We start from the raw sequence: 27,776 nt of genomic DNA, 5'->3' as shown, positions 1-27,776 counted from the left end.
ACTTCCCTTTCTCTTTTTTCTGCTTTCTCTCCTTCTCCTGGGCAAGTGGATATGATTTAAGAAAAACTGATGGACTGACAGTATCTTTAGGTATTTTATACTATTTGGATAACATTTAGATACTTAACTCTAAAAGGATCAATAGCACATTTGAATCTTAGGAACAGAAATCCAGACTATAACTGTTTCATTTTGACATTACACAGCATTAGAATAGGTGACATCAGGTTGAAAACGCTACCAGAGCACAGACCATCTACAGTAAGCAAGTAGTATTGCTGGGAACTGGTCTAATGGATAGATCTCTTCAAAAATAGCTCATTTTGAGAAACTATTAAAAAAAAACCAACAACCCTAAATCATAGATAGTTACAGAGTAAGTGACATAGGAGTTCAATAGCATGATAATATCAAAGATAATTAAACGAGATAATCAGGAATGAGAAACCAAGATAAGATAACTGTTGCAGATGTTTGATAGAAATGAATGGGGAGAGGTCACTGAATTAATACTTAATAAATCAAGTAATACTTCTCTTTCCTCCAAGTACGTTAATTAATCAAAATCTCCCTAGAAATTGTATCCCTGAACAATTACCTCATTTGAGGTACATTCCTGTTCCCTGCAGCCATGCTTTGCTATTATAATTTCTTATGAAATTTGTTATTCCAAATTGAAGTGGGACTTTTTTCCTTTCTGCAATATTTTTGTCTTTCTAATTTAGCAACAGTTTTAAAATTTTTCAGTTCTAAAATGTTTGTAATGGAGTTCTTCCCCATCAGTTTTCACTGCTTATGTCCAGGGCTTAGGCTTTTGATCAGTTTTAGTGACAAAGACTTGATGAAAACAGTGTGATTTAAATAAGCTGCTGTATAAATAAAAAGATGTACCTGTGTCAGGTCAATGTCATTCCTTTTACTTTTAAATGCTCTACAAAGTGACAGGTTGTTACCTTCTATTCTACATGAATATAAAAAGTGCTACTAAGATGACTTACCCATAATATTCAAAGCCCCATAAAATGCAAAATGGCTGAGTGAGGAATCTGCGTAAAGGTATTCAGAAACCTTTTAACCACTTTAGCTGCTTTAAAAAGCTATGGATTTTATTGTCTTCATGGCAGTGCACCACCTAGTTCTGGATGAATTTGATGTTGAGAACTATAAATATGATAAAATCGCATGAAAATTGATGAAACATAGGTAAGAATACTAAAACATCACTGTGTTAGGAGAAGTTTGCCTCCATCTTTGAGAAGCTCTCTCAAATAAGAAAATGCTGACAAAATATTTTCCAAAGATCTTTTAAGTTCTGTGTTTTTAACCCATGCTTCAGTTCACTTTAATTGAAAATATGCTGTATCTTCACTACTTCCTCCTATGCAATTTTAGCCAAGCAAGAAAAACTACAAAAAATGGGTCATGGTTGTCAACAGAACAACGTTTCAGCCTCTCTTCCAAAGATTTTTTTTTAAACGCAAATATTTAAAACAAATGATGATGAACTCCTCCAGTTTTTGAGATATGTTGGGGTTTTTGGTTGTTTTTTTTGTTTGTTTGTTTGTGTATGGAAACTGCTGAGTCACGGCCTGAACCTCTGTTTGATCACTTGAGGCGAGCCATGAGTCAACCAGAGGCAATTCACCTGTGCTGCCAGAAGGGTGGAGCCAGAATCCACCCCTCCTAGACCTATTTAAGAGCTGGCTACCATTAGGGAAGGATCTGTTCTGGAGATTGCCTTTGCTGGTGTTTTGTGAGTGAGCCCAGGATAGGGGTAAGCTTTCTATTTATTCTTTTTTGTTATCATAGTCTGCTTTGCCTAATTCTTTTGTTTATTTTGTGATTGTAACATCCTAAAATTCTTTGATTATACAGTTTGTTTTTTGTTTTTTCCGAATCCTGTTAGGATTGTAACTGCATTTTAACCTTGTTGGTATCCATGTATCATAATTGTTATACCTCTTCTTGCTCACAGAAGAATGATTGGACTACTGTGTGTGTTTTTGGCACATGGCTTCAATCACAGGAGCTCTTCTTTAGAGCCTGTCGTTGTGCAGCCTTACCATAATCATCTCACTGGCTGCATGCATTTAGGAATTTGCTAGTGCAGGGCTAAGGAGTACATCAGCAGCGAACATTCAGGCAGGGAGCACAGGGTAAGTACCTGTGTTACTCTTTTAACCAAAAGATCAGGCAATGTATCCTCATAAAGCAGGAAGAAGACTGTTTGTGTTAACAAATGCCAATGGACATGTAGAAAACGAGCAGTGTCTTTATCTCACTGAAGACAGGTAACTTCGTAACTGGTAATTGCAGCTGATCCTTCTCCTCGCACCCTTTCATATATACAGGCCAAATAAAAGCAGATGTAGATATTATGAAAGCACTGTTACTTTATGCACTTAAAAAAAAAAAAAAAAAAAAAAAAAAAAAAAAAAAAAGGCAGCATCCCATCATGATTTAATGTATGTTTTTTATCCCCAGTTAAATGCAGAGCTATGTGGGTATGGAAGCAGAAAAAACCTTGCTGCTCTCCCCTCCTGGTGTGGAAAACAACAGGAGTGATCACGGCAACACAGCAGAGCAGGAGTAAACGAGATCTTACATGAAGGTCAGGGTGTTGAAAGCTCTGTACTGTGTTTCATCATCAGTTGGCCCCTGTGCTGTTTGTGGGATAGATCTTATGCAATGATTTTTTTGCAGTTCTAAGTTGCAGTGGCTTCTAATCAAAAGTTTAGAGAAGGTTTGTATCTAGCTAAGAAAATAAACTATCTGACCAGGAAAAGCTATCTTTGCTAGTAAGAAGGAGATGAGGGAGAGCTAAAATATACACTCTGCTGTACAGTATTGGCCACTGAAAATCTGTATAAAAAAGGTACTTTGAGGCTTCCAAAGTTACCAGTTTTATTAATCCAGCATTCTGAGGGACCACCTGTTTTATTTCTACAGCACTAACAATGGGCAAAAATGAATCTGATGGCTGAAGTGGTGCTGGTTGAGTAGGGATGGGTGGGTGCTGGCAGCAGCAGGAGCCCCCAGCTGGTGTGACAGCCCCTATCCCCACGTGATTAGAGCACCTGCCTGCTGGTAAGTGGTGCTGGTGTTTTTTCACCTAATGTTTTCCAAGTATTGATTTGTGTTCAGTTCACTGCTTATGATTTCTGCAGGATCTCCATTAGCAGTTCTGTTTATACGGTTTTGTTTATTAAATATTTGCATTGAGGAAAATTATCTTCTTTTATTCACAGCCTGTACTCAAGACACTATAGACAGATGTCTTACTTTAAATTCAGGGCATGGAAACAATGCTTCTTTGTTTTATGAGCAAGAAAGCCCCATAATTTTCAGATGACATGTTCATAACTTACTTCTATTTTTGAAATGTCTTTTTTCAAAATAAAATAAACTCAGTATCCCTTTGAAACCCATTAGGAAGTTTTTTTATACACTGAGAAGTTACTTTAAACATCCTAAATTCAGTGTGGTTCTTATAAAAGATGTCTGTGGTACTGAAGAACTAAGAGTCTGCTGAGCCACGGCTGAAGGAAAATGGGGACACCACTGTCAGCAGCCCTAGCAAACTTTAAAGTAGAATTCAATTACGCGTGGCTGATTCGCCCACTCTGTTTTCCTCCAATTTATTCTCCTACATTTGATTAACTTTTTTTTTTTGGTTGCACATCTCTGTCCAGGAGAAACATTTAGCTCTTATTTGAAATCAGTGTAACACAGATATGTAGAGCATTGGACAACTAACAAAGAGTTTTGCTAAACAGCAATGACGTGGAGCAACAGCTGAAGAAATTTATTTGCTTGAAACTAGAATTTGACAGCAAAATGTGTTTCTGCTGGGAAAAATATGCTCATCAGTAACTAGAAAAATAATCCATACCCCTATGATTTGTAGTGGAAAATGCTGCTGTAGTATATCAGCACAGATAATGCTTAAATGCTCACATTTTTTTCTCTTGTATTGATCAGATCTCTCAATCAGACTACATTTCTCATGAGACATCATACAGCACTCCAGCCAAGGATGGAGTCCACGCTTAATCCTTGCAGTATGGCAGGACAGTGCAGCACCATCTCATAATGGATAGGTCTAGTTTAAAACTGCAGTTTTAAGTACTTTTTTAATTTGTTTTGGGAAAAGGATCATGTGTGTGTATATGAATGCCAGGTCTACTGGCTATTGAAAACTGTACTCTTTACTCAGGATGCATAGATTTGATTATGCAATCTTGCTGGAACAGTTTTCTAATCAATATCAGTATTATTCGCTTAATGATTGTTAAAAAAGGAAGAAAGAAAACTGGTGTTTCTAAACAGCTCTATTATCAGCTACTAAGAGGAACAACCACCTTTTTATTTAAAAGAATGGTTGTTTGGGGATATAATGATTATTTGTAGAGCGCTGGGATATAGGAGGGAGGATTTAGTTAAACTGAGTGCATAAAATCATGCTGTGTTCCTTGATATCACCTCATAGACTGGTTTATTTCCAGTGTCACCTTCACTGTTTTGTAATCTGTATGCATAGTGAATAAACTCTACACCTAAGGACTTGGACTTGATGATCCTTAGGGGACCTTTCCAACTCAGGATATTCTGTCATCCTGACTCTACTTTCTTTGAAGTGCATCCGTGACATTTATCTGCAAGGCAAAGCTTGCTCTTCTCCACAGTAAACTGATGGAGGGACACCTTAAAATCCCTGGAGTCCAGGCACCTGCAAAATGTGGGGAGTGTATGGTCACTACTTGCTTTCACTTATTAGTGACCAGACTTGAGCTTCGCCAGCTTATGGCTCAGGTAAGCATGTAGCTGCAATTAGCAGCTTGGTGCCATGGTGGGCTTATTCCAAATCTCCTACATCTGGAGGCTTCCACCAACTGAAAATCAGCCCTGGACCACAGAATGACTATAGGCACTTCCTAGGACGTGTCTCTGGGCTGTGAAAATCGGAGATGTTTCACCCTCTATAATCAAATATCTGCTAGATCTGGAACTTTATTTCAGGTCTCCTACAACTTGATTATCTTCGCCCTTTAGGCCTTTTGGGAGCACAGTGAGATGTTTTTGATTCTGATTCTTTTGAAGAAATATATGTAAAATATCTTTTATCCTAATTAAAAACTTATTTGTTTTTTAATTTCTTGTGCTTCATTGGATAATCACTTCTTTCCTAGGTTTTGTCAAGTCTTACTGAGCTAATTTCCACTGGGACTAATCAAAGCATAGCCTGAGCATTTGATGGTTTGGACCCCTGTCAGAAATACATGACTATTTTGATATTGCCAAAAAATATATTGCTAAAGAGAATTGTTTCCTTTATTTATATTCATTTATGCTTGGGTGAGTGTCTTTTTTTGTGGCATAAATCATACGTGAAGTTGGTTTATTTTTTTTAATGCAAGCAGTGACAAAATATCCTCCGGCAACTTGTTTTCCAAAATAATCAGCTCAGGCATCTCCCACCTGGAAAAATACTGCTGCACTGTTGTGGCTGGAAACAGTGTGAATGGTGGAATATGACTGATGTGAGCCTGTCTATCAGAAAATGTTTTTGTTTCAGACGTTATACCTGCTCTCAAATCTAATCCCAGTTTCAGTGGCTTAGTTATGCAAGGGCAAACATCAAACATCTGCTCTGTCCACTCTCCTTTACAGCCAACACCATTAATTTTCCAAATAAGTCAGCACATCTCTATTTATTCTTTAATTCATTGGTAATACTATGTTCTAATTGAGATTGTAAAATGGAACTTGCAGATTTGATTGCTTAGAGTTCAGAGCTCTTCTGTGATCAGAGCTATCAGTCTTGTAAATGGTATAAGCAAATGCAAAACAAAAAAAAAAAATTCACAGTGCTGCAAAATGACTTCTCTCTGTGCTTGCTTCCCATTTAGGCTATAGCACAGGCAAGAGCAAAATCCATCTGGAAGAAGAAAAAAACAAAGTCAAGGTAAAAACAAAATCTTTCCAACATCATTCCTGTAGTGGTAAGTCATCCTGCTGAGAGCAACAGATTAGATCCTGCCACAATACATCTCATAACCTACATCCTGAAAACAAGCTAGAATAGATTTCCAGAGTGAGAAATACATAGATATAGTTTTGGGAGAATATTATGGAAATAAGTATTCAGCAAGAGGCAAGCAGTATGAGGTGTTACCCTTCATTAGCTCTTGTGTTGATATAAGCGCTTGTTTCAGAGTCTCTCTCCCTCTTGAGGACTACAGGTAATGGACGAGCGGTTTTGTCTTCATTCAAACTATCATTACTGTAGAATCAATTGAAACATTAAGAAAATAAGGGACAAAAAATTTAATTCCTCTGTAACAACAGTTTTGACCCTTGGTCAAGGTTCTTTAAGAATATAACCAGGCCTTGCAATGTAATTATGTTTTGAAACTTGTACCTAAACACTTTTACACCAGTCTGTGTACCAGTCTCAGAAAAATGGAGACACTGAAAACATAACATTCAGTTTGTTAAGGACAAGAACTCTTTCCTCTTAAAGTTCTTTTATTCTTTTTGCCTCTGATGTCTCTATTTTCTATATTCCATTCTTTCTGTGCTCTTTGGTCTTGAGTCCACCCAGTCCTCTTCATTTTCATTGCAATTTTTCCTTTCTCTTTATGTAGCATTTTCTCTATGAGATGTTTTGCATACATTTTTCTTCTTGCATTAACCTTAAGTCTAATCCTGCTATTGACAAGTCACCAGAACCTATTGAGGGTCAACAAAAAGGATTCCTTCTGATTTTTACTGCTTTGTGAAGTACATTCAACAATATTGAGCAAAGAAGCATCATGTGAGACTCAGGACAGAGCTGTAATGCTGCATTCAAGGGCACAGCCTGTATGAAGCACATTATAGAGTTTTATTGTAGCACATTGATTACGTGTACTTAAATGTCTACACTCCACCTTCTAAGTTTAAATTCACAGGACTGTAAAATGGTTTAATTTTATAAAAATCCATATTCTTTTTGATTATCATACTAAATTTTTCTGCATGGACTAGCACAATCTTCTGATGCAGAGTGCATCTGACTATTAAAATGCAACTTACAAATGAACACGAGTGTGAAATACCTTTATTTGCCACGAAGCAGAAGTGAGGTCATGCCTTGCAAGGATATTCATACTTCCTTCTCATATTTCCTTGAGGTCTCAATGGATTCCTGTTTAAGGGAGACCCATATACCTGACCACTGTGGGAAAGAGTCCTGCACACAAGTAACTACTTGAGGAAGGAAATGTAGGAACAGGTGCAAGAAGTAGTGGATATCAGCTGAATCCATACTGACTTTTACAAGATGTATTCACTGATCTGTGCACTCATTAATAAGTGATATGAAGATGTCACTTAAAGCACAGTATCAGCCTTTGCTGATGATGTACCTGGCAAGGTGTTGGTGGCAGAGTGGCTTAATAGGGAAGCCATTGTGAAAAGAGAACAGGGCTACCCCATGCTGGATACAGGAGAAAGTGTCAGTATTTTAAATAATTGCAAAAATATGAAACTTATTTTCCAGAAGTCAAAACTGTTTCACCACCATGGTAACTGGTAATTGATTTCCCTGTCTTTTTTGCTTATGTTTTTTTCCCTGCTTTCTCCCCCTACCTCATTCCTTCCTGATGAGTAAACAAGCAGCTGGGTAGGAACTTGACATCTAACCAAAGCCAATCCATTGCAAAGATTGACTCAGGTTAGTCAAAGTTAAAGCTTGGTATTGAATGACTTAATGATAAAATTAGAAGATGAAATTCAGCATTAGTACTGTTAATTAATGATCGTGGCAAAAAAGAAGAAAAAGCACTTGCAATGCTGTTGGAACTGTTCTCTGTAGTTGCAGTGTTTAGTGTAAGAGCCAAAGGAATAACTAAGAAGTTAAATGTGATTTTTTTTCAGTTGTTTTCCAATAATTCACAATTAATTCTTTTGCAAAGACAGTTCTGTCATGTCAACCATTTGACTCTACCAAATTATGACAATATTCTGGAGAACGAATACACTTTACAGAGTGGAAGTTCCAGAAGAAACTTTTAAATTGGAAAAAGGACAATATTCACTGGGCTCTCCCATATGTGGATATTCTGTCCTATGAGGCGTCTTTTCTATCTGGGCCAAGCTTGACATAGAAATCATCTCTCCTGAAATGATATGTTTCTTATGATTCACAGTGCAAAGTTTGGTTGGAGCAAAACCACACTGCATAATGCGGAATAAAGTGCTTCAGGGAGCATGGCTGATAAGGTAGAAAGGAACCCAGACTACTACTGGATTGGCAATGAACTAGGGAAAATTGCCTATGAATATTTTCTTAAACCAATTTGAGTTTAAATATTTTATTTCATTTCACTGAAAAGATTTATTTTGCTCCATACTGGATCAGACCTACCATATGTTTCCTTGTTAAATCTGTGTTTTAATTACATTTTAAATTAATTACTAAATATTTTGAAATACCAAAATCAAGATTTCCCTGAGAGGGAAAGAACTGAAATCTCAGTAGAAAACATCTGACCAGTTTTTATGTTTTGGTGTATAACTTTGTACAGTTTAGTATTCTGAGAATTTAAAGACTAAGCTAAATTATCTGTTTCTGCTTGAAGGCTAAAGTTTGCTATCTTCAGCTGCAAATCATCTCCATACTGCAAACTATCTCTATACTGAAAATCTTGCCCCTTTCCCTCATACACACTGATTTATCTGTTGTATTACTGTCCTACCTCTTCTGCAAAAATGGTTTAGGTCAGATATATACACAGGAAGCAGCCATCTGAACTGGGAAGGGAATATGTCCACCTGGAAGCAGTTAAAAGAGAACAGTATGATATATTGAGGTACTTAATGAGATGAGATCGATTCATTCATCTGACTGCATAAAACTTCACTAAGTGCTGTGTTCCTTTTTGAAGACCAAACATAAACTCCTAATTCACTCTGGTATACTTGAATGTACACTTATGGTCCAAATTCTAGACTACTAGTTACAGGCATCGAAATATAACCCTCCAGAGCTAGACATTCATTTAGTTAAGAGATTGTTTCTCTTCTCAAAGTTATAATTCATTGCTTGTTTTACTTACTATTCTCACTTGAGAATTTAAGTCTTCCAAAGTAAAATACAAAAATTTCCAAAATCCTACAGTGAAGGAAGTTCAGTAAAGCAGTATTGGTCTTTGAGAGACAGTTGTCAAGGCTAAGCTTAGTGAGTTAGTTCAATGTCAGACTGCAGTTTAGGAAACAAAGACAGTAGAAGTAAATGATAGCTGTGAATGTATCAGCTTCTTACAGTGTTAGTAAGTGTTTTCAAGAATTAAACACTATCTATATCCAAAGCAGACTACAAAATGCAAAGAAACAGAGTTACTGTATCCTAATAATCATAGAATCACAAAATGGCTTGGGTTGGAAGAGCCCTTAAAGCCCATCCAATTTCTACTCCCTGCCATGGGCAGGCTGCTACCCACTAGATGAGGCTGCACAGGACTCCATCCAGCCTGGCCTTGAGTGCACTCAGGGATGAGTCAGCTACAACTTCTCTGAGCAGCCTTTGCCACTGCCTCACCACCTTCTGAGTAAGAAATCATCTTCTAATGTCCAGTATAAATCTTCCCTTTTTTTAGTTTAAAACTATTACCCTTTGTACTACCTCTGTCTTCCCCTGTAAAATATCTTTCTCCTGTTTATAAGCTCCCTTTAATCACTTGAAGGCTGCAGTGAGGTCTTTTGGAGCCTTCTCCTCTCCAAGCTAAACAAGACCAACTCCATCAGCTTTTTTTCATAGGAGAGATGCTCCAGCCCTGTGATCATCTTCACAGCCTCCTCTGGACCCACTCAAACAACTCTGCATGCTCCTCCAGATCTGGACACACTATATCAGTTCCAGTACAATGTCCAAGTAAGACCAAAAATATATGGAGAGACTTCTGTGAATAAGACTCTTGATTCTGAGCCCAGTACTGTCATCAGTAGCCTTAGACTTGGTAGGAGAAACCTGCGTTTCAAAGGACAGGACAGGACATGTCAAGAGTGCAGCCATGGTCCAAGCAGCACACCATGAATAGAAACATTGCAAGGACTGGAGAGTAACTACTATGTTCCAGATAGAAGATACATGTGCCCTTGGCCACATCAGGGACATAAAAACAAGATCTAAGAAAGTATCAGAGATTAAAGCCGCGCTTGGGAATTCTATCTTTAATAGTAAATAAGCATTCCCTCTCAAAACACATTTCAGCATAGCCATGAAGTTTTTGTGGTGAACATAGAGATAGGGCAATATTCATACATTACACATAATTTTTCCTCAGGTGTTTCAAAAACACTCAAAGTGGTTTCCCAGTTCAGCCCTTGGAAGTCATGTCTGACAGAGGAACTGGGTAACACACAGAGAGCTTCCTTTGTTTTCCTCTAGTTTGAATATTTGGTTTAAAATACATCCTTCCAGTGCAGAGCAAGGAATATTGTCAAGTGAATTTCAAATGTGCCTGTTAAAAATACAAATTAAAGTGGGATTTAAAAAAAAATCACCTTCCGCCAATAATGAAGCCATCAAGAAAAGTAACACTAACAAACAGAAATAGGGTCCCATTATGTGAGTTGCAGACCATCTTAATAGATGGAAATTTGCCTGTCTCAGTCTACATAATTAAAATGTACTGTATATAATTAAAATTAATGTAATTAAAACAGTCTCAGCACCAAGTTTAATTATGTCACTCAAATATTGCTTCTAGACACACCAAAATCAGCATGTCAGTAATAAGATAAATCTCTATATTCCTTTAGATTAATAAACAGATGGGACTAAAAAAGGAAAAAGAGCTAAAAAAAATATCAACACTGAAATAATTATTTTATTCAACAAATAGAATGGAGCTTTTTCTCCTAAACTGTTATTCTTATGGGTAGCCTCACAGGGATCTCTGCTTTAATGCATGTATAGAAATAACCAGTAGCTTAAATATCAGAGAAGCCAAACTCAACAGTTTAATCCTCTGATGTAATTCTGTACCACTTACAAAGAAGATAGAACACAATTCCAACAATTAATTGTGTGAGAAGGAAAGCTCACAAGGCTTTTCACAGGTGAACCTCAGTACCATCAGCTTTACACCACAGCTTATCTCAGCACCTTATCTCAGCACCTCACCACCCATGTCACTGATGTACGTGTTTGGTCTGTAGTCTGGGCAAAAGTCCATGTACCCTATGGTTGTGGTTGAACAAGTGTTGATGGAGAGAAAAACGAAGACTTGAGACCTGTCCAGTTCTGGTCATATTGGTCACCAGATCAAAGGATGCCAACTGATACTGCAGCTGCATAAGCATCTTGCAGTTGGGAAAAAAAGGCTGAGAAAAGAGTTGAGGTGGCAAAGAGAAAGTTTATATTTGTAGAGAAGTTTTCCAAGAGGGAAAAAAGTTCTGCAATCTGTTGTTTTACAACATAAGCTGTGGGCTAATAAGATATATAAAGTTATGTTGACAACTGCAGGTGTTTCATGCTTACCATTTCAATTAAATATTCCTGAAGTGGTTATTATATACCAGCATTGTAAATGAGTTTTTTTGATGTTGTCTAAAAAGTTTCTGAGATTGGAATATGATGCTGTAAGAATAACAAAGTTTTTGCACAAATAATGCTGATTGTGAAGGTCGCAATACATCCTGAAATCTTCTCTCAAACAGGATTAATTTTAGGTAACTAAGCTCTCAGCAACCACAATAGTCTGTATGCTGTTAGCCCTCTCAAACACCACTAGTTTCCCTAGGTCTGTCATGGTTTTATGATTTTTGGTTATGGGTATTACACATCATAACAGCATGTAATGTACTGGGGGTTTGACTGTTGATGCTCAAGTTCCAGGTGCCTGTCCGGAGGAGAAGAAGAGCTACATTCCCCAGGGGGCTTTGCGATCAGTGAGGAGATATAAGTCCTGATAAGGTCACCTGATGTTCTCTTCTTTGCCTGCGCTTCTTCATCTGCACTTCTCCACCTGCTTTTCTTCATCAGCTCAACTGGACTGCACATCTTACCTCAGCACTGCAGTGAGGCCTATCCACTTTTCAGACACACTCTCTCTCTCATTATATTTTGATTTATTAACTTCCATTATATTGCATTATCTTGCATTCTGATACTATATTTAGTAAATTTGTTTCACCTCAGATCATTGCCGCTGTTTTCAATTATTTTGAGGTCCCATGTTTCCAGAGGTGTGGATCCACATATCCCTCTGCCCTGCTAGTCACCGAACCAGGACAAACCAGCCCATAAACCATTGACAAGGTCCCATACTTAAAAGACAGTGGTAATCCTTAGCGTTTCTACAGTGCCTCTTAAGGTATTTTGTTGGCAAGTATATGGCGATGATATTGCTTTCCATCCGTCTTTGAGGCTGCAGTGTAATACCTTCTATCTACAAGATAACTGGAAATGGATTAATGGGATAAAGTTGAACCTTATCAACACTAAAACAGTATTTCAGCTTAGATTTGCTGACCTCTTGTCATGATAAGATGAATGTATTCTTGAGTGTGAAATGAAACAATTTCACAGGAGAGTTTTTCATTTCACAGCTATTTTGCCTCATTTTTTATATCTGGAAATTAAATCATTAATATAGCCTAGTAGGGGCTCTATTAACAATATATTTAGTAGAGGCTAAAAGATTTAAGTTTCACAGAATTATTTGTATGTGGAATGTCTGGTCTTCTTTTAGCTCTAATCATTTATACATTTCCTTGTATTATCTGAGGGGAGGGGAGAGAGGTAGTAGGGACAAAAAAAGTAAAGAAACAACAGGCTTCAAGATACTTATATAAGTCAAATGTTTTTGAATGGCAAAACCTGATGAATTTGACTTCACAATCTGAAAGAATGGAGTCAGGCAGTCTCAGATGCAATATCAGTTGTTTTAGGGAGCTTAAAGAGGGTAAGCGAGATACCTGATGATACAGACTTATCTCTAAACAGAACTGTGGGGTGGGAGCTGAGAAGCCATCAACCATTGTAATGTCCAGGCAGCTGAAAGAGCCCTGAAGTGAAAAATAGAGGAGGCAAAGTGCATATTGGTCTAACAGAGATAAAACCTCTTAAATCAGTTTTTCCAGTAAGCTGGTGAGGTTAACTACTTCTCAGTAGTTAATTTCCTCTGTTTTCCAAATAGAGTAAGATTTTGAGAATTTTTTACTTGACATTATTATAAATAGGATATGGAATTAAGGTACAGATAAAACTATTACAAAATAACTTGCAAATGGCAAAAATGCTTGTAAAAATCTTAGATGATAGAGAATATCACTGGTTCATGATCAGAACAATACAGAATGAGTGGTTTTGAAGAGTTCTTCCCTTGGTCTAGTATTAATTAATATACTTATTAGAGATCTAAATGGTAGAAGAAAGATTATTTTCACTGAACCAGCAGGTGATATCACCCTATATACTGCTGCTACATTAGATAGCAGCATTAGAATGCAATACAATCTTGACAAATAGGCAAACCAGACTGGAAAAGGAATAATAATATAGTTCAGCAGGGAGGAGCACGCATATATAGCCAAGAATAATCAATTACATGACATGGGATCAGGAATGATTGCCTATACAGCAGTTCTGCGGAAAAGATGCACTTTGTAATGGATTACAAGGGGAACATGAGCCAAACAAAGGTCTATACAAGAACAAGAACACGTAGGTACATCCTGCCTAATGCATGATTTATTTTTCATGCTTTTTGTGTGTGTTTATGAACTGCATTTTAACATCTATGAATGCATATGAAAAAAAATTTGCCCCTTTCTAATCACAACAAATAGCACACAAATGTAAAAGGCGCAGATTATTTTCTGGCTTATGTGGCATCAATGAATTTGTTCATAAAATCTCCTTACAAAAAATTTATTATAGATAGTATGCTGAAAATTAGAAAATATTCCCCTGTTGAATTCCAAATCTGATTAAATTTGCATTGCTGTATATTTTAAAAATTAATTTTCCTGATACATTTTAAATAGAATTCATTATGACGCTAAGAAATAAAAACAATTATTGACATTGTCCCCTCCCAGCCATTTTAAGCAGCAACTTCTCAAAGTATTATTGCACTTTAATTAGAAATATGAATGATAGGGATTAATTAAAAATGTGTAGACTGCAGATTCGTTCAAAAGAGCCATGCATAACACTAATTAGAATTTTTGTTATTAGTTCTTGGTAATAGGAAAAATGTGAAAATAAATGTATTTTCCTATTAATAGAGATTGATTGAAAAGCATACGAACATCTCCTCTCATTTTCATCTACCCTTTGTGTAAGAAACAAAAAGAGAGATAAATACCTACTTTCTTCTATGGAAATGAAAAACAGTGTCTTTATTATATAATGTATTAATCAAAGTAAAAGTAATTTCACTTCTTAAAAGTAGTTACTGAGCTAAGAGTTTCAAATGCTAAACCCAAACTCCCCTAAAGGACAGGTGGCTTATGGACATTCAGTTCTCTTCAGCAAAACACTGTCACTAATAGAGGCTGAAATATGTTGATGTTAAGCAAAATATATCTCTTCCACAATCCTGATTGTTTATCATCATAATCTACAGATACGAATTATATGAACTACACAGAACAGAAGGCCAGGGAGTGAACCCAGAGGAGCATCAGACAATTATCATTATGTTTGATGTGTATTTATTTAATTGATGTGGTAAAGACAATACTTTGGAGCAATAAATCACACCCTAAGTTGTTATTTATTAATATCTGTGAACAGAAGGAACTAAAGTGGGAAAACAGCTCACAAAATACAAACCAATCTGCTGGCAAGATGCAGTCATTAAAGCAACCTCAGAAATTCTGCTTTTGCTTGAGGTGTATTCATTATAATACAGTAATAATGGCTCAAAGTATTTGCTCACAGTGTGGCTTTTTTTTTTTAGATTAAATTATGCTCGTACCTGTTGAGAATGAAAGGGAAAGAAATAAAGCACAAAAATATCCTCTTTTTACCCAGAAATTCTTAAATTCTCAGAGTTACCCTGCATGTCAAGTCAATAGAGTCATCTTCTCTTATAGAATGAGGGGTAAGATTTTGTCTCCTTCCATACAAAAGACAGGCCTGACCATACTAGACAGACAACAAGCATATCAGAAGCACTGGAGTAAAAAACTCATTCATTGAAGTGGTCATAGAAATGACCACTCCTCTTCAGAGTTAGGCACAGAGACTCCAGATGCACTGGTACCTTCACATGAACAAATATGATCAGAACAAGAATCTCTGAGCTCAGGTCTCAGCAATATCCTGGTTTATGGGCATCTCCCAGCGTAGGTTTTTATATTCCCATCTGTGCTTGAACCTACAGAACTTGCAACAGTATAGTTAAACCTCATGCCAAAGAGAAGATGAACACATCTGCTATAATAATCTATGTGTGAAAGAGACTTCAAATGAAACTTAGCTAACAACCTGACCCTGCTGTCTCAAGTTATCCAGCTCACAAATCAGGGACTTACAAATGCAAACTGGTGATACAACAAACCCAACTGTATGCCTGTACCCAGGAAGACAAATTTCACAGCACTTCCCATCAAGAAGTGGAAAGAGCAACATCATCTTTTTTAAGAAGTAGAATCACAAAATCATGCCTATGTTGGAAGGGAGCCAAATCATCTGATCCAACCATTCATGGAAAAGAATGCAAGACAAGGTTATCTAAGTTGTTTGTTTGCATTGTGATAACCTAAATTGGTGGGGACTTTCAGAAGATTTCTCCCCTTCTTTCAGAAGGTAAAAATAAGCTACTCATTTTGTGGTTGTAGGTGTAAATCAGGCAGGCTTTGCTAGTTGCCTACATTCTGGCACAGTCTCTGGGAACTCAGTGTCTGGAAGAAGAAGCAACAGAGTAGCATTCTCCTCTTCCCTGCACACTGGGAATGCTGAGGTTGGGGTACGGAAGTAGCTGACTAATCTTGTGGCCTTCTATGATGGAGTGACGGCATTGGTGGACGAAGGGAAGGCGACCGATGTCATTTACCTGGACCTGAGCAAGGCCTTTGACATGGTCCCCCACCACATCCTCATCTCCAAATTGGAGGGAAGTGGATTTGATGGGTGGACGACCCGATGGATAAGCAATTGGTTGAAAGGCCGCAGACAGAGGGTGGTGGTCAATGGCTCTATGTCCAGGTGGAGGCCGGTAACAAGTGGTGTCCCCCAAGGGTCTGTCTTGGGACCGGTGCTCTTTAACATCTTTATTAATGACATCGATGAAGGAATTGAGTGCACCCTCAGCAAGTTTGCTGACGACACCAAGCTGAGTGGTGCGGTTGATACGGCGGAAGGAAGGGATGCCATTCAGGGGGACCTCGACAGGCTTGAGGGCTGGGCTCGGGTGAACCTAATGAGGTTCAACACGGCAAAGTGCAAGGTTTTGCATTTGGGCCGGAAGAACCCCAGGCACCCGTACAGGCTGGGAGGAGTGGGCCTTGAGAGCAGCTCGGCAGAGAAGGACCTCGGGGTCCTGATGGACGAGAGACTTAACATGAGCCAGCAGTGCGCTCTGGCAGCTCGAAAGGAAAATGGGATCCTGGGCTCCATCAGGAGAGGGGTGGTCAGCAGGGACAGGGAGGTGATTGTCCCTCTCTACTCGGCTCTTGTGAGGCCCCACCTGGAGTACTGTCTCCAGGTGTGGAGCCCTCAGTACAAGAAAGACATAGAGATCTTGGAAAGGGTCCAGAGGAGGGCGACTAAGATGATCAGGGGGCTGGAGCACCTCCCCTATGAGGACAGGCTGAGGGAATTGGGCTTGTTCAGCCTGGAGAAGAGAAGGCTGCGGGATGACCTCATTGCAGCCTATCAATACCTGAAGGGAACCTACACCCAGGAGGGGAGTAAACTCTTCAGAAGGGCTGACAACAGCAGGACAAGGGGAAATGGATCAAAGTTGAAGGAGGAAAGATTTAGGTTGGATGTTAGGGGGAAGTTTTTCACAAGGAGAGTAGTTAGGCCCTGGAACGGGCTGCCCAGGGAGGTTGTGGATGCCCCGTCCTTGGACGTGTTAAAGGCCAGGTTGGACGGGGTCCTGGGCAACCTGATCTGAATGTGTACGTTTGGTGGCCCTGCTAGGCAGGGGGGTTGGAACTACATGATCCTTGAGGTCCCTTCCAACCCAGGTGATTCTGTGATTCTGTGTGATTCTGTGATCTGTGTAGCTGTATTCAGGTTCATATTCTGCAGCTGCAGAATATGTTTTGGTGTTCCAAAGGGAGACCATGACTTCTTCCCACAGTTTATAAAAATTCTGAGCCATTCATCTCCACCTCCATCCAACATGCATTTCTTCGCAGAAAACAAAGGAGAGCAAATCCTTTCCCACATAGCTACTTAGCTATATCTGTATGAAACCTACTTATTTATTATCTTTGTGAATTCCCTGTAAATATCTGTTGCAATTTTTAAAGTCCCTTGGTTTTATTTTCTCTAGAAGCTTATTTATGTGAATAGTTATGAGCATTTTGCTCAAAAGAAGTGGGAATCTGAAGGGCTTGATTATCACCCTGAAAGTTAAATAGGCAGTCAAAGCACCACAGACCAGTCACTATGTATCAAGCATAAGCTCTTTCATAAACTAATTTGACTTTCAGTCCTACAAGGCTTCTTGAAAGTTTTCTCTGGAATTTTACTTTTTATGATTTCATGACTCCATATCTGCAGGTCAGTGTACAATTGCAAACATAAAAAAAAAAGTTAGAAAATATCTAAGGGGATTCCCTTTGAAACTCTGCCATTATTACAGCAGGTTTTCCAAGGACATTATTTTGTAGGTAAATGTGTATGTTACTTAGTAAGGGCTGTGTTCCAATTATACTTTCCAATTCATTAACTTCCTTTTCATAGAGTCAAGATAATTACTTTCTAGTTGTGTCACTAGAGTGGCGCCTAAGGCAGAAAGGAGGGCGGAGTCACCCTTTAATCACTGAGGTTAATTTTGCTGTCCTGAGAATAAAGACCACATGCCCATTTAATCAAAATGTCCAGAGGAAAGAAGATAATGTAAAGGTTGAAGTAATATTTCTTCCACTGATTGAGTGGTTGAGGAAGCATTTATTAATATTGCTTTAACACGATATTTTCCTAATTCAAGAAAAATGCCATCAAAACTTTTTCTCATAAAATAAAACTCGTATTTGTTCTATTTGTGAGAAGCTAAATACTTCTGAAATGTTTTTATCAATATAAACCCCATCATAAAATATTATATCTCATTCATTTAGAATGTGTAACAGCCATCCGGCAAAGTACTTTTTTTTTTTTTTTTTTTTTTTTTTTTTCTAGAGGAATGATAGGCCAAGAAACTTCCTGACTTCCTGTCTTTAAGTTACCAGAACCCTAATACAGCCACTTTTTTTCTCCAGCCACTTGCTAAGACACAGATCTGTTTATACCACTAAAAAGACTTTAATGACAAAGCAATTGGTTGTTAGTTCTCTGAATGAAACACAGACACAAAGATTATATTGCAGTGGAGATGAAGGTCTTGGGTGAAATTTCATTTCTACAGAAATAACTGCTGTTTTTGCTACTGATTTCACTGCAGTGCAGACTACAAATCTCTTACTGATATTTCTACAAAGTGACCATCTTTCATTGCCTGAACTCTTAACACAGATATTCAGGAAAATAAGTGATACTTAGATAAACCATATATTTTACAAAGGACTTTAGCATCAAGGGACCTGAACATCATTTAGGGCTTTCTTAAGGGCTAAACTGTGCTGTACTGGATGCTTCAGCAAATGTGATCTTTAATAATCTAGAGGTAATTTCAACAATTTCCATGAACCTCATTCAGTCATGTGGGTTACATTTCTTAACACCAATCTGTCACTGCTTAAGGTGTCTTTAAAGGGATATTATCTAACCTCTCTGGAACAATCCCCTCAGTGATTGTGTTTACATATTGCCCTCCAGATGACAGCAGAGGTCAATTCCCTATCAACTCATTAAAGGTGTATTTAATTTAGTCTCTTTCCTCTATACAACTAGCAAAGCCCTGATTAATCAGCTATATAGGAACAGTAAATACTCTGCTTCACTTAATTAAAAGTTAAATTCCTCTTGAGGGATCAATACAATAGTAAGCTGCTACATGCTTTTGTTAAAAAGGTGTTTTTTTGAAGACACACCTTGAGGTGGACTATTGGGAACTTAGTATGAATAAGAACAGAAATTTGTTCAGATATTCAATTAGAATAATGTAATGTGTTCATTTTCTAGAAAGAGGTGGATATAGAAAAGCCAAGGGTGGTTGAAAGAACCTGGAGAATTACACTACTATGTTTGGTGTAATCTGCTTCTGGTACAATTTTTAAAATGCATCATGTCAGTTTAGTGTTTCAAAGAAGAGTCAGAAAGAATTGCTTTGCATAGAACATACTTCTTTGTGGAAATGCTTTCCGTCCTCTGAAACATCAAGTTAAAAGAGTCAAACTGACCAGAGATAAAGAAGCTAGAAACAACTCTTCAAAAAATGCTGAAAGAAAGTTCATCAAAGTCTCTTCCCAATTTCCCACCTGATAAAATTAGGAGCAATGTCACTAACACAAAATAAATCAGCTGTAGCCAACAAGCTACATTTTCACATGCAGTGTGATAAATACATATTACTGGTCTGGAGTCCCGCTCACCATTTCCACAAGAACAGCACTCAGCTAATTTTTACCATAGCTTCTACATACAATCCACAGAGTATTGCTGGATGCACGTGTCTGTCTTTCTTCCCAGTTATTAAATCCTTGCACTGCACAGGAGGATAGAGTGGCATGAAGACATCTACGATCTTTCTGTTGACCTCCTCAGATTGCATGTTGCAGACAGAAGAAAATATGTCTTTGTTCAGATTTTCTTCCTCTTGATCAGGTTGATAGCCATGGCAGCCAGCCAAAACAGACACATTATCCTTCATCAGACAGCATGCAATACAGTAGGTCTACACTAAGCATTGTGTGCTTATTACCTGTTAAAAAAAAGGAGTTGAAATCTAGAGACAGCTTCAGAGACATTACAGTTTGGTTTTTCATCTTCCATAATCAAGGATTAGAACAGCTCAGTCTGAGGTCTTGCACTCTGGCTCTGAAGGCAGACATTCAAGTGGGAATAGGCATTTATATGCTACACCAAGGATTCATCCCTTCTAAATATTATATTCTCATGGTCCAGAAATGCAAAAGTTATCTTCTCTGTGACATAATTGTTAACATGGAGACTCTTATTTATTTTCTCAGCTACAATGCATGTAGAGCAAATAGACCATAGCGATACCATTACACACATTCCTGCACTCACTTTAGAAACAATCAATATCAATTATCAAATTCTCAACTGGAGAGAAAGGCTGTGAAATTGCCCATGAAACAAATTTACAAAGCCATCCCGATATCTTCTATGTTCTATTCTACAAAAAAACTTTCATGAATAATTATTTCAAACGCAGTTTTATGTATTACCATGTCACAACTTATTCATGATAGTAGTGATGATGGCTATACCCATGTTTTCATGCAAATAAGGAAAATAAGTTGAATTCTTGTTTCAGTGCAGATACTTGTTCTGTAATTGAATCTACTCTTCAGATATTGGTTTTCGAACATAACAGTGCCAGGAGTCTCCACTCAAAGACGTTAGTGCAAACACACGCTGAAATGATCATTGTTTAAAGACTTTAATACATTACAGTGTTTGCTGTCTACTGATTTCCAAGGCAATTATGCATATCACACCTAGGTATCATTTAGGACTGTCTACTCGGTGTCCGTCCATACAAAGCATAAGGACATCCATCATTTTACAAGGCACTTCCAACTTAAAAGTGTTACATCTGTACTTTTGAACATTCAATATATTTATTCACTGTTTGGCTCTTTAAATGTCTCATCCTTAATCCTTTATCTCTAATTCAGACAACTAATTGCTTCAGACAAATTACATTATTCCCTTTTGCATTTCCCTATATGCTAAATACTGATAAGTAGCCTCCATTTATCAATGATATACAGCTTTACATTAATTATATTTTCAAGGCACATAAAAATTATCGTGCAGTGGAACTATTTAGTGATGCACAAATGAACCAAATGCTGAATACAAACCGAATACAAAGAATTAACAGAAACCAAGTAAAACATTTAATCCTGAGTGAAGATGAAAATAATACATTCAAATTAATTCAGACATTCTTGAATACCATCATTTTTACTGCTGCCTATGCCTTCAACAATCACTGTCTTTGAACTACAGCAACTGGGATTAAAGATTAGGATATATGGAGCCTACCTGAATCTCTCTGAATAGCTGCAATTATCTTATGATTTGTAATGCTGTGCTCCTGCTCTTGAATGTTAACACCACACAGTGTCTTTTTTTATGAAAACTGCAAATATACTAATGCTTTTTAGAACATTATTTTAGCTGTTTTTATGTGCCAAGTTGCAGAGACTACAAATACAGAATAAAATTAAGGATAAAATATGCTCTAATCTAACTGTAATTAGGATAGAAATTAAAGGAAATGGGTTAGTATAGAAGAAAATAAGGATCGTAAAGCTATTACCCCAGGCATATTTGGAAACTAAAGCCTTGAAACTAAACAAGCAATTTGAAAGCAAGTCAAAGAGTCAGCGCTACATGCTAATAGATAGACACCTGTGTCCTTCCAGTACTCTGGAAGGTCTCATTAGCCATGTGAGGCCATGAATCTTGGCTCTTTTTCCTCATATGTAAATTTAACACAATGAAGAACTATGATATAGTGGGCATTTCATGCTAATGAACTCTCCTTTCCACATGGTACTCTCTTCCTATTAAAAAAATAACAATTTGTAAGAAAAGCTTTTTTTTTCCCAACATAAAATATTAGTTCAGTAGTACTTAGAGCAATTCCCAATGCAAATCTAAGAATAAAGAAGTAGGCAGGCTTGTTTCCTGGACTGGCAAATGCTGTGTCTATTAAAAAGTTCTCTATATGACTGTAGACTTCTCTTTGAATGAGAACAATAGGAACTAGATCAAAAGCTTATTTCATTTTGACTGTATCAGAGTCAGCAAGGTTGCTGCAAAAAAAGATTAAAAATGTTTCTGATAAATGATTTCACAGACCTCTAGTGGACTGAAATTGAGATACTCAGACTTAATGTGTTGTTTAGAACGGCAACAAATTCCCATAGTTTATCTCTAGTGTCTTGTAAAAACTAAATACTGCTGACAAGTTTTATTCTCTAGAAGTTCCAGGAGTGTTTTCTGCTTTTTGTATACGAAGATTCCTGGTAAAAGTAAGAGCCAGAGCTTGTTTGTGAAATACAAGATCTTACTATAAGGCACTTTTGAAAGATATTTAGTATATTTATTTATTATTTACAGATCAGAAAGTCAGTTTTTGTATGATTTCAGGAAGGTAACTATTGGAGCTGCATGTATCCTGCTCAAACACACTGTTTTCCTCTGTCTCATTTTCCACTGCCAGCTTCTCTGTAGAAAAACACTAAAGTTCTTGCACCTCTGGATTGAACTGAAAACCTCAGATATCAAGTCTGGTGACTGGATTATACTGGAACCCATGTCACTCAGAGTACTGAATGTCACCCTGAATTTTCAGGCTTTTTAATCTCATATCAACAGTGGAACACTAGGGTTTCACAAGCATATCCTTGTAGATTTGTCTGTAATAAAGGTCCTTAAAACAAAACTAAATGGATGAAGCTGATGATGTCTGTCAGATCTAGAAATTACTCTTGTCTGCGGGTCTCAGACAGAGGTTAAAAAATGTTGACCTAAGAAGAAGGCTGAAATAAATGGCTGAAGAAAAGAGTGTAAGCAAACACATCTATATTTTACACATCATTAGATCATTCTTTAGATAGAACCTCCCCTTTCTTAGTTTTAAATCATTCCCCATTGTCCTATCACAATCCACACTTGTAAACATCTGTTCCCCTCCTGTTTATACGCTCCCTTAAAGTTTTCAAAGGCCACAGTGAGGTCCCCCCGGAGCCTTCTCCAAGCTAAACAAGCTTGGAGATCCCCCCAGCCTTTCTTCATAGGAGAGGTTCTCCAGCCCTCTGATCATCTTAGTGGTTCTCCTCTGGACTCTGAGTCCTTCCTGCACTGGGAGCTCCAGGCCTGAACACAGTACTCTATATTGGGCTTGACAAAAGCCAAGTAGAGGGGGACAATCACCTCCCTTCTCCCTGCTGGCCACTCCTCTTTTCAGGATATATTTGGCCTTCTGGGCTACAAGCGCACACTCCTGGCTCATGAATGCTGAGAGATTAGATGAAAGACTGCAATACTGGAGTAAGCAGAAACATGCACTTCTGAGAAAGCATAGTCTTGTAACAAGGTAATCCACAGAAATAATTAGGGATTAGGAGCAGTTGCCTCATGAGATTTGTAAAAGCACTGCACTTTAATGTCAGTTGGGCAATGAGCCTTCTCCTACAGTCTTACTAGGTACTACAGTAGCACAGTTCTGGAGTGAATTTCCTGCATTCTATGCACAAAATTTCTATTAGAGCAATTGGAACAACTTGCTTAGGTAGATCAGGCAGAATTAATGTGGATTTTTTTCTCATTATTCCAGTTTTACGGAAAGCTACTGCTCCAGAAATTTCAGAGGCTTCTGCTGACTACTGAATACTGCCTCTTAGTAATGTTGCAACAGAAAACACTTGAGATTTATGCTTCATTGTGCTCTAATTTTCTGGGGTTTTTTCTTAATGTTTCAACATGAAATCTCTTACAAGTCACCTGGGACATGCTTGGGAATGCTGCAGCCAGGCAGTTCACAGAGGGGGCATGAAGACAAGAGAGAAAAAAATATGTAGAGTCAGAAGAGTTTAGTGATGCAATCAGCTTTCTCAGATATCTAACCACCATCAAAATAGATGCAAAGTTTCAAGAAAGCTTTTCCACTTAAAACAGCTTGAGTAAGAAGACCTGGCTAGGAAACAAAATGAAGGGATTTATCTTGAGCACTGGATCTCTAATGGGAAAAGGAAAAAGAACAGAAGACTCAACTGAAATGCATTAAACGCCCCCACAGAGCAGACCTAAATTTACTGCAACATTACAGTAATAAGCACTACAAAATACTCTAATGCAGGTGTATAGAACAGTAAAACAATAATTTATTTTTAATATCTGCTTCTATCCTGCTACTTTATTTCCACTTTTTTACTTCATTTAGAAAAAAGCAGCAAAACTATGAGAGCACCTTCCAAAAAAAGTGGTATTCAGGAAAGGGTGACCCTTTCTCCTCCTTTACTCCAATCACACTGACTCCATTTTATCCAAGTCTTCGGTAAATCTTGCTACAGTTTCTCCTACCAGATATTAGAAACATGGTATTACTTGTAAAGTTTATATTAAATATTCATAAGATGTATTTTTAAAGGAGAAAACCTGAATTTTGAGCATAATAGCACCAAGGAAAAAGCATCTCATCACCACACTATGACTGCAGCCCTCTAAGGATATTTGGTTTCTGCCAGAAGACTGCCTGTTTACATTCCCTTATACCAGCTGCAAACCCAGTATTCAAGTGCAGTTAGCATTCTACAGATTCCTATCTCTAACCTTAGCTTTCGAGGCAGTCTCTATAGAGCCTCTGTGTAAGTCTATGTACAGTCTACAACTTTAAGTTTAACAGAGAAAATAGATTTTAGTTATGGGAGAAAAAAAAAGGTATTAACTACTGTGAAGCAGAAGGACCTATTTTTGAGTTATGAGAGAGCTGGTATCTCTCTTAATCACAGACAAGGGTGATGAAACACTGATAATGCTGAATGAAACTTAAAAGAAATCTGACAGCTAAAGTAGCAGTTATCAAGTTCATATTTATCATCTGATTTTGTAAGGAAGAAGAAAAAAAGGATTAAAGCAACTTAGGGCCCAAAGCTGTGGGCTAGTTTGTTTTCAAGTACATTTTTTACTTTATTTCAATAACTATATAATATTAAGTAGAGTCAAAATGGTTTAAGTTTTAAAATACAGGCTGATTAAAATGGATAAATAAAATATCAGCAGTTAACAATGCTTCTTTCTCATGAATATTTATGAAATAAATAAAAAATAAAGCCTTTTTTAGTCTTTCAGATCTGCACTGTTTTGTGAGAAGCATGACACATGTCAGATAACATCAAATGTTTGTATTCACTGTGCTGAAAACATTACTCCTTAATGTTGGGCATTAGCATGTCTGGCCTTGGAGAGGCTGAGATTACAACAGAGACCCAGTGAACAGGATCAAAGGCAACCAGCCTTGCTCCTCCTCTGCTTCTCTCCTTGGACAGGGAGAGCTCTCAGCACTGCCTGTGGGTCACATGTTGAACACAGAAAGTGACACCAGCCCATCCCCTGCCTCTGGTTTCACTTGCTTGTTTAATGTGTTCCCACAGAGCTGAGACAGCATCCTGTTGTTTTGCATTTTTTTAGAAGAAACAAGTGGAGAGCACTGAATCTCCTAATTACATTTAAGAGTTATTTTTCTGAGTATCACTGTTTTGCATTTTTGTCATTTTGTTGTGGGCTTTTGTAAGACTGAGACTTTGGGGGTTGAGGCTTTGGTATTTTTTTTTCCATTGCATTAGTGGATTTTTGTATTTGCTTCAGAAAGTGTAAATGTTCAAGTAACTTTGCTGTTCTTCTGCTTATAGGACACAGGATTCTGTGGTGTACCAGAGAATTGTGTTCTGGGTCATCCAGTGCAAAAATGATGTGAGCGTACTGAAGGGATTCCAGCAGAGGGCCACCAAGATCCTGGAGCACCTGTCATGTGAGACTGGGAATGTTCAGCCTTGGAAAGAAGAGGCTCAGGGGCATTTCATCAATGTCTGTAAACATTTGAAGGCAAAGTGCAAGGCTCTCTGCAGTAGTGGTACCCAGTGTCAAGGCAAGAGGCAATAGGCACAAACTGGAACAGAAACTTTCATCTAAGCATCAGGAAGCACTTCTGTGCTCTGTGGTTGACAGCACTGGCACAGGTTGCCCAGAGGTGGTGGAGCCTCCTTGGATATCTTCCAAAGTCACCTGGATGTGGACCTGGGCACTCTACTTTCATGTCCCTGCTGGAGCTCAGGTTAGACCAGATCACTTCCAACTTCAACCATTCTGTGGTTCTGTGATTCTGTGGCATACATGAACATTTCACACCTAATGATGAATCACTCCTTTGGCTCAGATGGACCTCTGAATTTATTCCTCAATGTCTCTAAATTTGTTTGGACCAAACACAGCACAAATAAGGTAGCCGCAGAAGTCTCCATGAGGACTGTGTGAAACCTGAATATCCCTGAGAAAATGAGCTCAACCCTTTAATTTGCCAGCACAATAGATACTCAGCTGAAAGACTGAAAGGACAATATTCCCTGTTATTCTTCAAACCTACCAATTCATCCAAACTCATGAGGATGATCTAAGGAACAAACAGGTGCTAATTCATTCCATTCACCCTCCAGGTTTCGTTTCAGTATGTCACAACCGCCAGTAAAGCAGAAATAGATTGTTTTTAGCAAGTGCACTGTTTTCCTCTAAAAAGTATATAGCTCTAAGGCAGGAGAGCTGGAACTCACTGTGCACGTTAATTAGTTGTCTCTTTAGTCCAAAGACTCTCTGGGCCCTACAGCCACATCCACACAACACAACAGGTACTTCATACTGCAGTTTAACATGATGTCTGCTTGCTGCTCTCACTTCTGTGGAAAACTCAGAAAAAGCATCATTATTTTAGGATGACAAGACAAGAAAGAAAAGGTGCCAAAATGTGGAACAAAAATTAAAAAAATGACAGACCAAAAATTTGACAATAAAAAACAGCCTTTTAAAGTAACCCCTCAGGGTAACAGTACCTAAAGAAATTCATACTGAGTCTTCACCCTTCGCTGATATATGTGTTTGTTTCCAACTGCTGTAAAAGCCATTTCCCAGAGCTAGAGCTAACAACACATTTGGACATGTTCCATTGATTAATTTATTTTTCATGAAGGACTATTAGATATCTTTGACTTGGAGTCGTTGCTGCTTTAATATTTCCCAGGATGGAAGCACAACCAATATTCATTATGCCTTTGCAGAAAAAACAAACAAACGAAAAAAACCCATAGTAGTGAAGTTATTGAGTCCTGAACTCAAATACATCTATTTGCCCATCCATCAAACTTAGAAAGCAATCCACTCTTGATGCAATGGGTAAAATACTTGAGTAAAAGTATGTATGTAAATAAAATAACTACAAATGTACACCTTTTCCCCTATACAAATATGGAAAAAAAAAGAAAAAAAGAAAAAAAAAAAAGAAAAAAAAAAAAGTGTCTGTACATAACTGCAGTGATGATATATTTAAAATGGATTGATACCTGCTCTCTGACTGGAGGCTTGAATTTTTCTGGCTCATTTATGTCTCGAATTGGTGTTCTTTGTAGCTGTCATTAATTCTTGCCCTTAATAAAATCAGTAAAGTCTTCCCAGTGACTCAGTAATTCTGTGTGCTAGCAGTAATGGGTCTTAACTCCAGGATGCATTTAAGGAAATTCTAACAGGCTTTTCCTATTTTGATTCACTAAATCCTTAGAGTAGCTTATCAATTGCAGAATCACTGCTGTAATAAATAGGTCTCAAGAGGGATGAGGTGAATTCCTGATTATTGTTATTATTATTATTATTAATTCCATCTAGGATACTGAAAGAAGAGCATTCCATTGGTCAT

General features: G+C 37.7%; 1 long non-coding RNA gene across 11 annotated transcripts; it reads left to right on the top strand.

The window, feature by feature from the left end:
• Positions 1-1,645: 1,645 nt before the first annotated feature.
• LOC128080396 (uncharacterized) lies at positions 1,646-27,533 on the top strand. 11 transcript variants are annotated; one of them, XR_008206655.1, is made up of 7 exons: positions 1,656-1,774; positions 2,485-2,611; positions 3,982-4,812; positions 5,190-5,355; positions 5,910-15,101; positions 22,539-22,884; positions 25,729-27,533. It is a non-coding gene; the product is annotated as an uncharacterized LOC128080396 (long non-coding RNA). The 11 variants fall into 11 exon arrangements; XR_008206653.1 differs by lacking the exons at positions 22,539-22,884; positions 25,729-27,533 and having other exon boundaries at positions 1,646-1,774; positions 5,910-9,916; positions 11,879-15,491; XR_008206651.1 differs by lacking the exons at positions 22,539-22,884; positions 25,729-27,533 and having other exon boundaries at positions 1,648-1,774; positions 5,910-7,717; positions 9,803-15,491.
• The last annotated feature ends 243 nt before the right edge of the window (positions 27,534-27,776 follow it).

Source organism: Tympanuchus pallidicinctus, unplaced genomic scaffold, assembly GCF_026119805.1.
Source record: "Tympanuchus pallidicinctus isolate F22 unplaced genomic scaffold, pur_lepc_1.0 scaffold2, whole genome shotgun sequence".
NCBI lineage: Eukaryota > Metazoa > Chordata > Aves > Galliformes > Phasianidae > Tympanuchus > Tympanuchus pallidicinctus.
This window is presented reverse-complemented; position numbering and strand designations above follow the sequence as displayed.